Source organism: Gasterosteus aculeatus, chromosome 9 (assembly GCF_964276395.1).
Source record: "Gasterosteus aculeatus chromosome 9, fGasAcu3.hap1.1, whole genome shotgun sequence".
Classification (NCBI taxonomy): domain Eukaryota; kingdom Metazoa; phylum Chordata; class Actinopteri; order Perciformes; family Gasterosteidae; genus Gasterosteus; species Gasterosteus aculeatus.
The window spans coordinates 6,539,939-6,553,511 of record NC_135696.1 but is presented as its reverse complement, the minus strand read 5'-3'; positions in this window follow the sequence as shown (position 1 = coordinate 6,553,511).

Here is a 13,573-nt window from a genome sequence, read left to right as displayed (position 1 = left end):
GGAGGAAATAAGGATCTGGTGGTTAACTGTCAAATGCAGCGGAGAGGTCCAGAAGGATGAAGACCGAGAAGAGAGAGGTGGCTCTAGCAGTGTGGAGTTGCTCAGAGACAGCAAGGAGAGCAGTTTCTGCGGAATGGCCTACCTTGAAGCCTGACCGGTTGGGGTCAAGGAGGTTGTTACAGTGGAGATAGGAGGAGAGTTGGTTAAAAATCGCACGTTCAAGGGTTTTGGACAAGAAGGGAAAAAGAGAAAGTAGTTTTCTTCAGAAGGGTTGAGGGTAGGTTTCTTCAGGAGTGGGTTAACTCTTGCCTCCTTCAGAGAATTGGGAAAACAGCCAACATGACAACAGAGAACATTTATTAAACAAAGGCAGCCCAGAATGAAAGCATACACTACTTACTGAATTAAATAGATGGGTAATATTCTATTACTACAATAATGGCACCTTTAGAGAGAGATGGTTGTATCTCTCCCTCTTGTATTTCAGTGTTCGTGTTTAATAAAACTGCAGGAATCTCTCCCTTCTCTGTCTCTCTGTGTTTTTTTCTAGGTGTGATAGTGTTGCTCTCCCTGGCGTTCCTTATGCCTGCCTTCTACTACATCCCCAAAGCCTCTCTAGCTGCTGTTATCATCTGTGCGGCAGCTCCCATGGTGGACTATCGTGTCATCGTCAAGATGTGGAACATACGCAGTAGGTGTCCCCTCTGTCTCACATGTATTAGTGTGTTTATTATTTTGGTCGCATGCTCACGTTCCTTCCACAAAGCTGGATCTGCTGCCGTTCGTTGTTCGTTTCTGGCAGGTGCAGTACGGCATTGTGGGATGTGTGGCTGTATCTGGAGCCCTGCTGCTCTACAACACGGCAAGACCACCAATAAAGGTAACATTGTGTACAGGAGTGTCACACTAAAAGGAAAACACTAGGGGTGTAACGATTCATTCACTGAATCGATAAATCAATTTATTTTCCTGCGATCCAACTGAATCGATCTGTGCTCCGCAAATCGGCATTCCGGACGACATATATCAAATACAAATCGATTGAAATGGTACATAATCGATCGTATCGATACTTGGAAGCTGCACATTGGATATAAGTACAAAAACCATATGGAGGTGTGTTTGTTTGTTTGTTTTTTAGCACTTTAGACACGTTAAACGTTACTTGATTCAGTCTGCCGATCTGTGACGTCATCAGTACGCAGCGGCAGCCGACCCGCGAAACTCGGAACAACAACAAAACACAGCGTGGCAGAGACGACTGCGAGCGAGACATTTACAAACCAACTTATCGATCCAGCGCGTGGAAACATTTTGGCTTTTGCAAACACGGAGATGTTCTAAATAAGTCGGTCGCTGTTTGTAGAATATGTATGTAGCCTGATTAAAATGATGACAGGACACTAAGATAAATTTATTTCTCTTTAATGTGGGTTCTTTATTTCCCCCGACTGCACTCCTGGAGCACAGCCTTAATGTGTCAAATTAAGGAGGCACTTGGAACAGTGTACAAATAACCAATTGCTTCGCTTCACTAACTAACAGGATGTCATGGAATAGAGCTATAATTACCTTAAGCTAGAAATTACATGAAGCTAACAGTAGTGACCCCTTCCTGTTAAACAGAAACAAAAAAACATGCACATCGGTCTCATGCTGTTCAAATCCCACACCATTGTCGTTCCTCCAAAAAGTCCCGAAAACAATAAACTCACACAAGCGCCGGCGCGCACGGCTCCATGCACGTGCAAACTCAACCCACAGCAGCTTGTTACTCCCCTCTAAACGAAGCAGAGGTGCATAACCCAAGAACATACACTCAGTAACAGTCAATCAATCACAATTTACATGGTGAGTCAGGTTTATTAATGTGAGAACACTTACGCTGACCCGCTGAACAGGTATTTCCCTAACGCTGTTCCGATGCTAAACGCTAACACTGTGTCGTGTTAGTAGCCACTAGGTCCCGCTCTGCAGCTCCAAATCCCACGTGAACTCATTCCAATGGACTTAAAGGGGCAGTACGCCCTCACCCTCTGTGCGGACCATCTAGCAATACAAAAACCTCCCTGCCCCCACTTCACCTGGCTACATGTAGAAGACAAATAAAAAAACAGAAACAACGACGAATCTTTCCGGCCATCTACTAAGGCGCCGTGGGATTAAACAACGCCGACAGTCAGGCACCTCTAGCAGCGTTACCGCTGCAGCAGCAGCAGAAGGTAACTCCAGCTCTGCAGACACCTCAGGCCTCGCCAGCACCAAACTCAACATCACAGTAACAATTGCCAAGTTTATCTGTAAAGACATGCGACCCTACAATGTGGTTGTAAACCCGGGGTTCTGTAAATTGATCCAAACATTGTGTAATTATTGTGTAATGTTTACATTGAAAATGGCACTTGATTCAAATAAAAGGTTAATACATTTGCCATTAATTGTTTATAATATCCATAATTAATTTAAACCTGAGGAATGTAAGGTCTGCGGGTCAACTAGAAGATTTACCAGCCAAAGGGGGGTTAGAGACACACCAACACTATTCAACATACACACTCTGTTTACGATGTTTACGTTAAGTCAGGAGTCTGGACATTGGATGTGACCGGATCTTAGATGCGGGAGGTGGAAGGTCCTCCTCTACGCCAGTTTAGGGCCAATAGAAATATTTCCTTCTCTGTCTTTCAAGGGTTATAAAACATGATGTTCTTGCTGATGTTAGTTAGTTGTTCTTCCGGCCTGTGTGCTGCCTGAACTGCTCCTGCCTTTGCAAACGCAGCGCTGATACTTGACCTGTGATCTGACAAATAAATTTTCCAGAACGAGAGAAGTCATTCGGCTGAATTTTTGATAACCCCGACCAGGCTCCAAATCTTGAACACGTATTCTTACAATTTGGTGACCCCGACGTGATTTGCTGACCTGGACAAAGAAAGACGGGGACGTCCGTTTTCCGGACCGAGCCGAAAGGACCGGCGGCGTGGTTCAGCATTGACAACAGGCGCGCAAACAGAATCAGGTGAGCAGACAACCTTTTGTTCTAAATGAATAAAATGTCTGTGATTGGATACTTCTAAAAAGATTTGTTGTCAACTGCAGAATTCGTCTCTGTCCATTGACTGAATAAGGTCGTTATAAGACCATTAAATTTAAAACTAAATTTGAAAATTTCCTGTTGATCACATGTAAAGTATAAGCACATACTCACACTGAATTCAACGTTAGGGAAAGTGAATAAGTGTCCATAGGTTTAGGGATTTAGGTAAAAATATATATAATCTTAGTCGGTAGAAATCCAAGTTGCAATCCGTGTGGTACGTAGATACCTCTGGTAACTGCAGTCCCACGTTTGCATGCAGTGGACTGGCAGTTTAGAATAGTGTAGGGATTTAGGTTTAGGGACTTAGGTAAATACATGAAGAGTTTAAAAAGGAATGACGGGGCTCACTTGAGTTCCCTGAGGTCGACTCTTAGTCTGTAGAAATCCAAGTTACAATCCGTGTGGTACGTAGATACCTCTGGTAACTGCAGTGCCACGTTTGCATGCAGTGGACTGGCAGTTTAGAACAGTGTAGGGGTTTAGGTTTAGGTTTAGGTTTAGGTTTAGGGACTTAGGTAAATATATGAGGAGTTTAAAAAGGAATGACGGGGCTCACTTGAGTTCCCTGAGGTCGACTCTTAGTCTGTAGAAATCCAAGTTACAATCCGTGTGGTACGTAGATACCTCTGGTGACTGGGGTCCCACGTTTGCATGCAGTGGGCTGGCAGTTTAGAATAGAGCAGGGATTTATGTTAATCTTAGTCTGTAGAAATCCAAGTTGCAATCCGTGTGGTACGTAGATACCTCTGGTCCTGCAGTCCTACTCGTGTGATTCTTGGACTGGCAGGTTAGAATATTAGATGAAGAAATAAGGACACAGGGAAAGATTTGTTGTTTTTCATACTGGGAAATGTGTGGGTGGTTGGTGTAACTCCTGGTGTTTTACCGAACCTGGAAGCTGGGCGTATCAGGACTTGAAAAAGGACTGAGAATCCGACAGTGAAAAGTGTTTGACCGGATTACACATCTGTGGGGATATGTATTAAAGGGTAAAAGGGAAAATCATAGTTAAATGATGGTGGTATAAATACGAGAGAAATAAAACAATACGAGTGAACTGGTGTTATAAGCCTCAACAATCGAGCGCTGTATTCCTCTAATACAGTAGAAGGTTCTTGATTGGGTTCACAGTATTGGGCATTGAGGCCTTTCTCTTGTGTTCAAAAACCACGTGTGAATAAATAAATAACCTGTGATGAAAATGGAGGAAACCATAACGATATGGGAGAGGTGTAAAGAAGGCACTCTGGGTTTCGCCCTATTTAAGACTTATAAGAGACATATGGATAAAACCCTAGAAAAAGATAGGAAATGTGTAACAAAAATATGTGAAGTGGGTTGCACAGATGCAGGAAAGAGGAATGTTTGGAAGGGAGACAGATTCTCAACCAACAGGCGAGCAGCTGCAGGACCATCTTAGGATGGCGAGAAGAGGAAAAGACCAAGCGCATGCGCTCCTTGCCGTTAAGGGGAGATTTTGTGGAAAAGAGAAGGAAAGTGCAGAAAAGGCAGATGAGTTCTTAGTGGACTGTAGAACATTTCTGGGAGAAATAAATGCGGTATTCGTGAGTAAGACGGCAATGCAGTTGCCGCAAACCAAAGCAGGAGAAGAGAAAGTGCATGAGACCGGTTGTAAATCTAGTGCGCCTCCTCCCTACTCGACAGGCCCATATGCGGAGGCTAATCGGTTGTTAAATGAACCACATCAGATGCCACTGAGGCAAGGGAAAGCTACTAATCCAGGAGAATCTCAGGTTTTGGTAGTTCAAAAAGGGTTGTTACAGGTAACTCCATATCCACATGAAGAGAATGATGGGGTGGAGAAGGTTTCTGCTTTTCTCTCAGAGACGCTACAATATTTGGAGGACAGGCCCCAGTTGGAACCTGTCGATTGGAGTAATCCTAACACAACACAGGGTCACTCGACAGTCGTAAAGAAGCGGCAACCCGAGCACAGACCTATGACCTCATTTAATGTAGGGGGAGGAAGAGTTGCAGGAGAAGAAACTTTGTTAGTCATAGCCCAGGCAGAGCGGCAATCAATCACCCGGCGTGGACAGGATGAGCGGGGGAGGCAGGTTGAGTCAGAGGAAGATGAGCCTGGCCCTGCAGATGATTGGGACGAGGAATTTCAGGAGCATGGAGCAGCGCTAGAGTCACAAAAACCACAGTCATCTACTCCGATGGAGCGCCATGAAAGAGGGGTTAAGAGGTAATAGGAACAGATATTATCAGGGGAATGCAGCCAGAGCGAATGTGCATCAATGTAATGATTTGAAGTCAAAAATCAGACGGGATGCTCAGGCCTCTCATCAACTACCACTGTTAACGGCTATTTGTAGAGACGGAAGTGAAAAAACAACATATGCGCCACTCGCATTGTCAGACCTAAGCATGATGAAGCTCGCATTACCTAAAATAGAGGGTGGTGCAGCGTGGATTCGTGGGTTCCTTGCTCAGTGTGCGGGTAGTGTTCCCGGTTTGGGGGATCTTAGAAGAATTTTTGTGGCGTGTGCCTCACTAGCTGACCTCCAGAAGTTAGAGGGGGAAGCCGGGACCTCTGACCTCCCTGACGGGGAGCCTCTGGCAAATTGGGTGTCAGTGCTCTGGCCAAAGCTCAGACTCCAATATCCTGTGAAGGTGGCTACCACAGAACTCACTTATGTTCCCCCACACGACGGTGAGGGTGGAAATAGTTATTTAAGGAGAGTCAGAGAATTATGGGACAACAAGTTAGGGGAAGGTGTCATGGATGATCACAGAACCGAGCTTCTTCTTCGCGGCGCCATAGAGTCATCTGTCTCGGAGACAATGAAGACCCAACTAAGAGGAATAGTGGGGTTGTCTGACATGAATTTTGATGCTTGGTCCTCACAGATTAAACACTATGTGGACCGGAGCAAAGAAAAATATGATAAGGAAAAGGGTGAATTAAACAATATTCAGTTACAATTGGCGAAAGCACAGCTAGAGTAAAGCAGAAAGAAGTTGAACCAGGGCAAGAGTGAAGCCAAACAGATGACCCAAACAACAGCGCCATCTCAGGGGGAAGGGCCACCTCAATATGACCCTGATCCAGACCCCCCTCCCTTCCCATGTGCGCCAGCCTGCCAGCAGCCACAACAGGCCGCGTACACTCCTCCACAGGCTTACTATCCCCAACCTTATGCCCCGCAACCACAACACATGATGGGGGCCCCACTGTACGGTGGCTTCAGGCAACCGAAAAGACAGTGGGGAGGGGGAAATTGTGGCCGAGTTCCAAACAATTTAGGGCAGTTTAGACAACGACAGAATACTTGTTTCAGCTGTGGGCAGCTTGGACATTGGTCCGACGCATGCCCCCATCCACCTCAGGGTCAGAGGCCTCAGTCCAACCCAGCTCAATACCCTTACGATATCTATCCACCACAAGCACCACATACACTACAACAGGGTAATAGCCTGCGGCATCAGGCCCCAGGTCATCAGCAAATGCCATAGGGGTTCCCAGATCCGACGGCTGACGGTAACCTGTTTCCAGAACCCATGGTGACTCTGACAATCAACGGAAGAGATTACAGATGTATGCTGGACTCAGGTGCTAGGTATTCCACAATAAACACGCCACTGCCACCATCAAGGAATACTGTGCCAGTTATGCAAATGACGAAGGGATGTATCACTGTAACATTCCCGGATGGGACACAGCAACGATGTGCCACACCCCACTCTTATGGCCACCAGTTGCTGCAAGCTGAAGTTCAACAGACGCTGAATGACGAAGCAGAGGTCTGGTGGGGGAGAGTGGAGGACTATGATGGAACTGTTCTGCATGAGACTGTCCGCCGTTGGGGCCCATGGTTCAAGGTATTACACCCGACTGAACCACCTGCGGATCCTCCTCATTGCACGATGAACTATTCGCTGTCTCCTGATGAGAACTATGACACCCTGTGGAGTGGACTTGAGTTTGAAAGCGAGGTCCATGGACATCCTGCTGTTAAGGTCCGAGAGATCTATGTGGGGAAACAAGGTGTGGCAGCTGCGGTGGAACTAACCTCTGAGTTACAAGTTCTATATGCGCTACAAGAGACCTCTGCTCCTCACATCACCTTGCTCATCCAAAGCGGAGGAGAAGCCGAGAACATGGGGCCGATGGTTAAAGCGGGGGTTGATGCCACGGACTGGGTGCCCACTCAAAATGTTAACTTACATTACTCTCAGGCTAATGACATGTACCGTATTGCACATACCTCAGAAGTAAAACTTATACCAGAGAAACACCTGCTAAGCCGCACACATGGTAGGGAAAATACTGACCATGAGAACACACAGCTCATGCTAGTTGATTTTCCTGATACATTTTGGACAAAAGGGGGAGCTGATGTGGGATTGATTCCAATGGCCCCAGTGGTAATTGAATTAAAAACCGGAACGGTCCCAATTTACCGTCCTCAGTACCCCTTAAGGGAGGAACAAATCGCAGGGATAGAAAAAACAATTGAAGTGTTGCTGCAGGCAGGTGTATTGGAGAGGACGGGGTCCCCCTGGAATACCCCGATTAACCCGGTCTGTCACGGTGTGGTTCACTTCCTGTCTTATTTTGTAGTTTTCTGCCACTCGTGTCCCCGGGTAACTTCACTTCCTGCCTTGTCTCGTCATCCCCTGTGTTCGTCTAATAGTTTCCACCTGTGTCCAATCACCTGCACCTCCCTTGTGTATTTAAGCCATGTGTCTCTTGTGTCACTGGTCGCGTCATTGTCTTTCGCCACGCATGTCTTTCGTCTTGGATCGTCGTAGTCTCTTGCCTGTGTGCGTTTGCCCCCGGTTCCTGTGTTTTTTTGACCTTTTGACTATTAAAGTCTTTTGTTTTGGAAAAGTCTGCGTTTGAGTCCTGCCTTCCACCCCTTCAACCCTGACAGAATGACGCGACCAAAGAAGGGCTCAGCAGACCCGCTGCCAGACTACGGTCCGGACTACCTGGACGTAAGGAGTCCCTTCTGGCAGCGGAAAACGAACTTCATCTTCGGTCCCAGGGGCTATCAGCTCGCCTGCCTCGAGCTCCGGGATCTGCTAAATCCTAAGAGGAGCCCTGGCCAGAGGAATAACAGACGCCCCGCTGGGCCGCCGCAGCGATCTCCCGTTCCCGCTGGGCCGCCGCAGCGATCTCCCGTTCCCGCTGGGCCGCCGCAGCGATCTCCCGTTCCCGCTGGGCCGCCGCAGCGATCTCCCGTTCCCGCTGGGCCGCCGCAGCGATCTCCCGTTCCCGCTGGGCCGCCGCAGCGATCTCCCGTTCCCGCTGGGCCGCCGCAGCGATCTCCCGTTCCCGCTGGGCCGCCGCAGCGTTCTCCCGTTCCCGCTGGGCCGCCGCAGCGATCTCCCGCTCCGAGACTCTCAGCCATGCCCCCGACCCCCGAGCCAGCGCCACGATCCATGCCCCCGGTACCAGCACCACGTTCCATGCCCCCGACCCGACCAGTTCCGGCCCCACGTTCCATGCCCCCGACCCGACCAGTACCGGCCCCACGTTCCATGACCCCGACCCGGCCAGTACCGGCCCCACGTTCCATGACCCCGACCCGGCCAGTCCCCGCTCCGAGACTCATGACCCCGACTCGGCCAGTCCCCGCTCCGAGACTCATGACCCCGACGCCCCCAGTCCCCGCTCCGAGACTCATGACCCCGACGCCCCCAGTCCCCGCTCCGAGACTCATGACCCCGACGCCCCCAGTCCCCGCTCCGAGACTCAGGCTCCCTCCCTCCCATCCCATGGTCCTCTCCCACCCTCCCGTTGGTGATTTGAGGGCCGTCTGGGATCCGGCCCTTGAGGGGGGGGCTACGGGGTGGGTTATGGGGGGGGCTGAGCCGCCGCCGATTGCGGAGGTGTTCCGTGTCCCCGAGGCGGAGCAGACTGCGGAGGTGTTCCGTGTCCCCGAGCCGGAGCCGACTACGGAGGTGTTCCGTGTCCCCGAGCCGGAGCCGACTACGGAGGTGTTCCGTGTCCCCGAGCCGGAGCCGACTACGGAGGTGTTCCGTGTCCCCGAGCCGGAGCCGACTACGGAGGTGTTCCGTGTCCCCGAGCCGGAGCCGACTACGGAGGTGTTCCGTGTCCCCGAGCCGGAGCCGACTACGGAGGTGTTCCGTGTCCCCGAGCCGGAGCCGACTACGGAGGTGTTCCGTGTCCCCGAGCCGGAGCCGACTACGGAGGTGTTCCGTGTCCCCGAGCCGGAGCCGACTGCGGAGGTGTTCCGTGTCCCCGAGCCGGAGCAGACTGCGGAGGTGTTCCGTGTCCCCGAGCCGGAGCAGACTGCGGAGGTGTTCCGTGTCCCCGAGCCGGAGCAGACTGCGGAGGTGTTCCGTGTCCCCGAGCCGGAGCAGACTGCGGAGGTGTTCCGTGTCCCCGAGCCGGAGCAGACTGCGGAGGTGTTCCGTGTCCCCGAGCCGGACCTCACTGCGGAGGTGTTCCGTGTCCCCGAGCCGGACCTCACTGCGGAGGTGTTCCGTGTCCCCGAGCCGGACCTCACTGCGGAGGTGTTCCGTGTCCCCGAGCCGGACCTCACTGCGGAGGTGTTCCGTGTCCACGAGCCGGACCTCACTGCGGAGGTGTTCCGTGTCCACGAGCCGGACCTCACTGCGGAGGTGTTCCGTGTCCACGAGCCGGACCTCACTGCGGAGGTGTTCCGTGTCCCCGAGCTGGACCTCACTGCGGAGGTGTTCCGTGTCCCCGAGCCGCCGCCGCCGACTACTAACCCGGACGTTTCCCGTGTCCCCGAGCCGACGACGACTACTAACCCGGACGTTTCCGGTGTCCCCGAGCTGCCGACGACGACTACTAACCCGGACGTTTCCCGTGTCCCAGAGCTGCCGACGACGACTACCCCAGACGTTTCCCGTGTCTCAGAGTCTGCCATTCTAGAGACGTTCCGTGCCCTGCAGTCGCCGCTCCGGAGCCGGATTGGTGACCGCCCGCCGGGCCGACCCCCAGAGGCTCCCCGCTCGTCTGGCCGCCCGCCGGGCCGACCCCCAGAGGCTCCCCGCCGGTCGGGCCGCCCGCCAGGCCGCCCGCCAGAGTTTCCAGGGTGGTCCGACCAACGTCTCTGGTTTCCCTCCCCACCCACCCCTTGTTCGCTCTAGTGTTGGCCGTCTGGAATTCGGCCCTTAAGGGGGGGGTACTGTCACGGTGTGGTTCACTTCCTGTCTTATTTTGTAGTTTTCTGCCACTCGTGTCCCCGGGTAACTTCACTTCCTGCCTTGTCTCGTCATCCCCTGTGTTCGTCTAATAGTTTCCACCTGTGTCCAATCACCTGCACCTCCCTTGTGTATTTAAGCCATGTGTCTCTTGTGTCACTGGTCGCGTCATTGTCTTTCGCCACGCATGTCTTTCGTCTTGGATCGTCGTAGTCTCTTGCCTGTGTGCGTTTGCCCCCAGTTCCGGTGTTTTTTGATCCTTGTGACTATTAAAGTCTTTTGTTTGCCGCAAGTCTGCGTTTGAGTCCTGCCTTCCAACCTCACACCCTGACACGGTCCCTAAACCCGGAAAGCCTGACTATAGAATGGTGCATGATTTGAGGCTCGTCAACAAAGTTGTAGTACCAACTCACTATGACACCCCAAATCCTTATACAATGTTAAATGCAATAGGCCCTGATAAAAGATGGTTCACCTGCATTGACCTGGCGAATGCTTTTTTCTGTGTCCCTCTAGCTGTGCGCTCGAGACAAATGTTTGCGTTTACGTATGAGGGGCGCCAATATACATATACGCGGTTACCACAGGGTTATGTGGACTCACCATCGATTTTTAACCATGTTCTGGAGACCATTTTGGCCGAGTTGGAACTACCAGAAGGAGTTGTTTTACTACAATATGTGGATGACATCCTGCTAGCAGGGACTAGTTCAGAAACAATTATGTCTACCAGAACGGTTCTGCAGTGGTTACAGGAAAACGGCTTCAAAGTGTCTAAATCGAAATTGCAGATTGGGAGACAGAAGGTGAATTTTCTGTGGAGAATTGTGTCACCATCAGGGCAAGCTATGGCTGACACACAGAAGTCGTCCATTTTGCAACATCCTCGGCCCACGACGGTTAGAGAAATGATGAAATTCTTAGGACTTGTAACATGGAGCTAGAATATTATACCTGATTTCTCGGTGCAGGTGGCTCCCTTGAGGGCGCTAATATTGGGTGCAGGCTATAAAACTACTCAAAGCCTTTGGTGTGGACCCGGGAGGCGGAGACTGCATTTATTGCCACCAAGCAGGCCATGGCCAGCGCAGCCACGTTGCGCCCCCCTGACTACTCGAGACCCTTCCATCTGGATGTTGATGAAAAGAACGGATTTGTGAATTCCGTTCTGTTTCAGAAGGGGGAGGGTAACACAGATCGTAAGGTTTTGATGTACTATAGTGGTAAGCTGGATAACGTGGAAATAGGGCATCCCTCGTGTGTCAGAAACGTAGCTGCTATTGGAAGAGCGTTGATTGAAACGGCCCATATAACAATGGAACACCAGACTGTTGTGCACACATCGCATGGAATAGTTGCGTTCTTACAGTCAAACGCGTTCACACTTTCCACGGCAAGACAATCAGTCATTGAAAATTAAGAGATAAGGTTGTGTAAGATTTAAATGAGGAATGAAGGTGATAAGGAATTAGGAGAGTTGTTGTATATATTGTCCATTTTTTGGATTAATGTTTGTAGTTTTTCGAGTTTTCTCCTAAATTCAGAGATGGGCGGTAAATTGTTGAGTGCTGCTATTGAGTGTATAGTGCACGATACACTTGATACAGTATCTTGATGATGGAAGCAAATGTCTGATCAAAGGAACATTTATAGCACCAGTACATGAAATATGGAAACTTGTTACAGACGGTCATCCTGTAATGTTCAACAAGTAGTACACCCTTACATTTGGATACGCTAACCATGAGAGCTTGGTGATCTATCAGTAATGAATGAATGGATTGGATCAAACTGAGCATGAGCTGAGTTGTATCTGCAAGTAACAGACATGTCTCCCACCCTCTGCTTTGCTTTTGGGCTGAAGAGCAATAAAAGTGGAGATTAACACTGAAGGCTGGACTTGGAAGTTTCCCTGCCCCTATGGCACCATGGAAAGAGGTGGTAATTGACTTCACAGACATGGGAATGAAGAATCGAGTTGAGGGCAAGAGGTATTTGTTGGTATGCGTTGATCCTTTTTCTAGGTGGGTGGAGACGATCCCCACAAAATCAGAAAGAGCAGCAGACGTAGTAAAATGGCTGACCAGAGAACTAATACCCAGATTTGGAATTCCAGAAGTCATACGATCGGATAATGGTTCACACTTCTCGAACGCTGAACTACAAGAAATAGAGAAAACGTTTGGGATCAAGCATAAATTTGGGGCAGTTTATCATCCTCAGTCTCAAGGGCTAGTTGAGAGAGCTAACAGAAAGAAGGTTTGGCTAAAGTCTGTGCTGAAACGAAGCTGACGTGGGTGGCAGCCCTGCCAATAGTGCTGTATGGGATAAGATCATGTCCTAACTCTAAGTTAGGGATAAGCCCCCATGAGGTATGAACGGGAAGAAAGATGCCTTGTCCGTTAACAACCACTTTGCCTACCACTGTCAGCCCATTGCAGTACCAACATGTGGAAATATCTTACTATATGAGAATGTGTAATAATACTGTGATGAGTATCTCTCAACAGGTGACAGAGATCCTTTCTGAAGAAGAAGGAGAGGGTGCACCAGTGGAGGTGGATGACTGGGTACTACGTAAAGTAGCCAGATTCAGTTGGACTGATCCCCGCTAGGAAGGTCCATACAATGTTGCAGAAGTAACCACGCACTGTGTGATAGTGTGCCGAGAGGGGTACCTGATCAATACAAGTTAACGGATCAGATAGCGGCCGGATGGGAATCATTGCTCCCTTTTTATAACTGTAAACAAAAATGTGGATCGACTAAATTATGTACATTTCAATATCCAGCGGCTCACCGATATGACAAGAGATGCTCTGGAAGGGGTGCACAGCCAACTATCGGCCACCTCATTGATGACTTACCAGGACCGGATGGCTTTGGATATGTTATTAGCTGAGAAAGGAGGAGTGTGTGCGATGTTTGGCCAAGCGTGCTGCACTTTTATCCCCAATAACACCCAGACGGATCCTTTACTAGACCATTACACGGACTAAGAGCCATGTCTGTTGAATTAGCTGAACACTCTGGTATAGACGGCACCGTCGGTAATTGGTTTGGTAAATACTTTGGACAATGGAAGGGCTTCTTACTGTCAGTTTTTCTGACCTTAGTAATCGCTAACCAATAGTGGTTTTTGTGGATGCTGCTGCATCCCCTTTATCAGACAACTATGTCTCCGACGCATCACCTCTGCAATAGATGCTAAAATACCCCTGCCATACCAGATGGCTTTGTTACATGAGAGGATCCAATTGTTAGGGCCGGAGGAGATAGGTATGGTAAGAACCGACTTCGAGG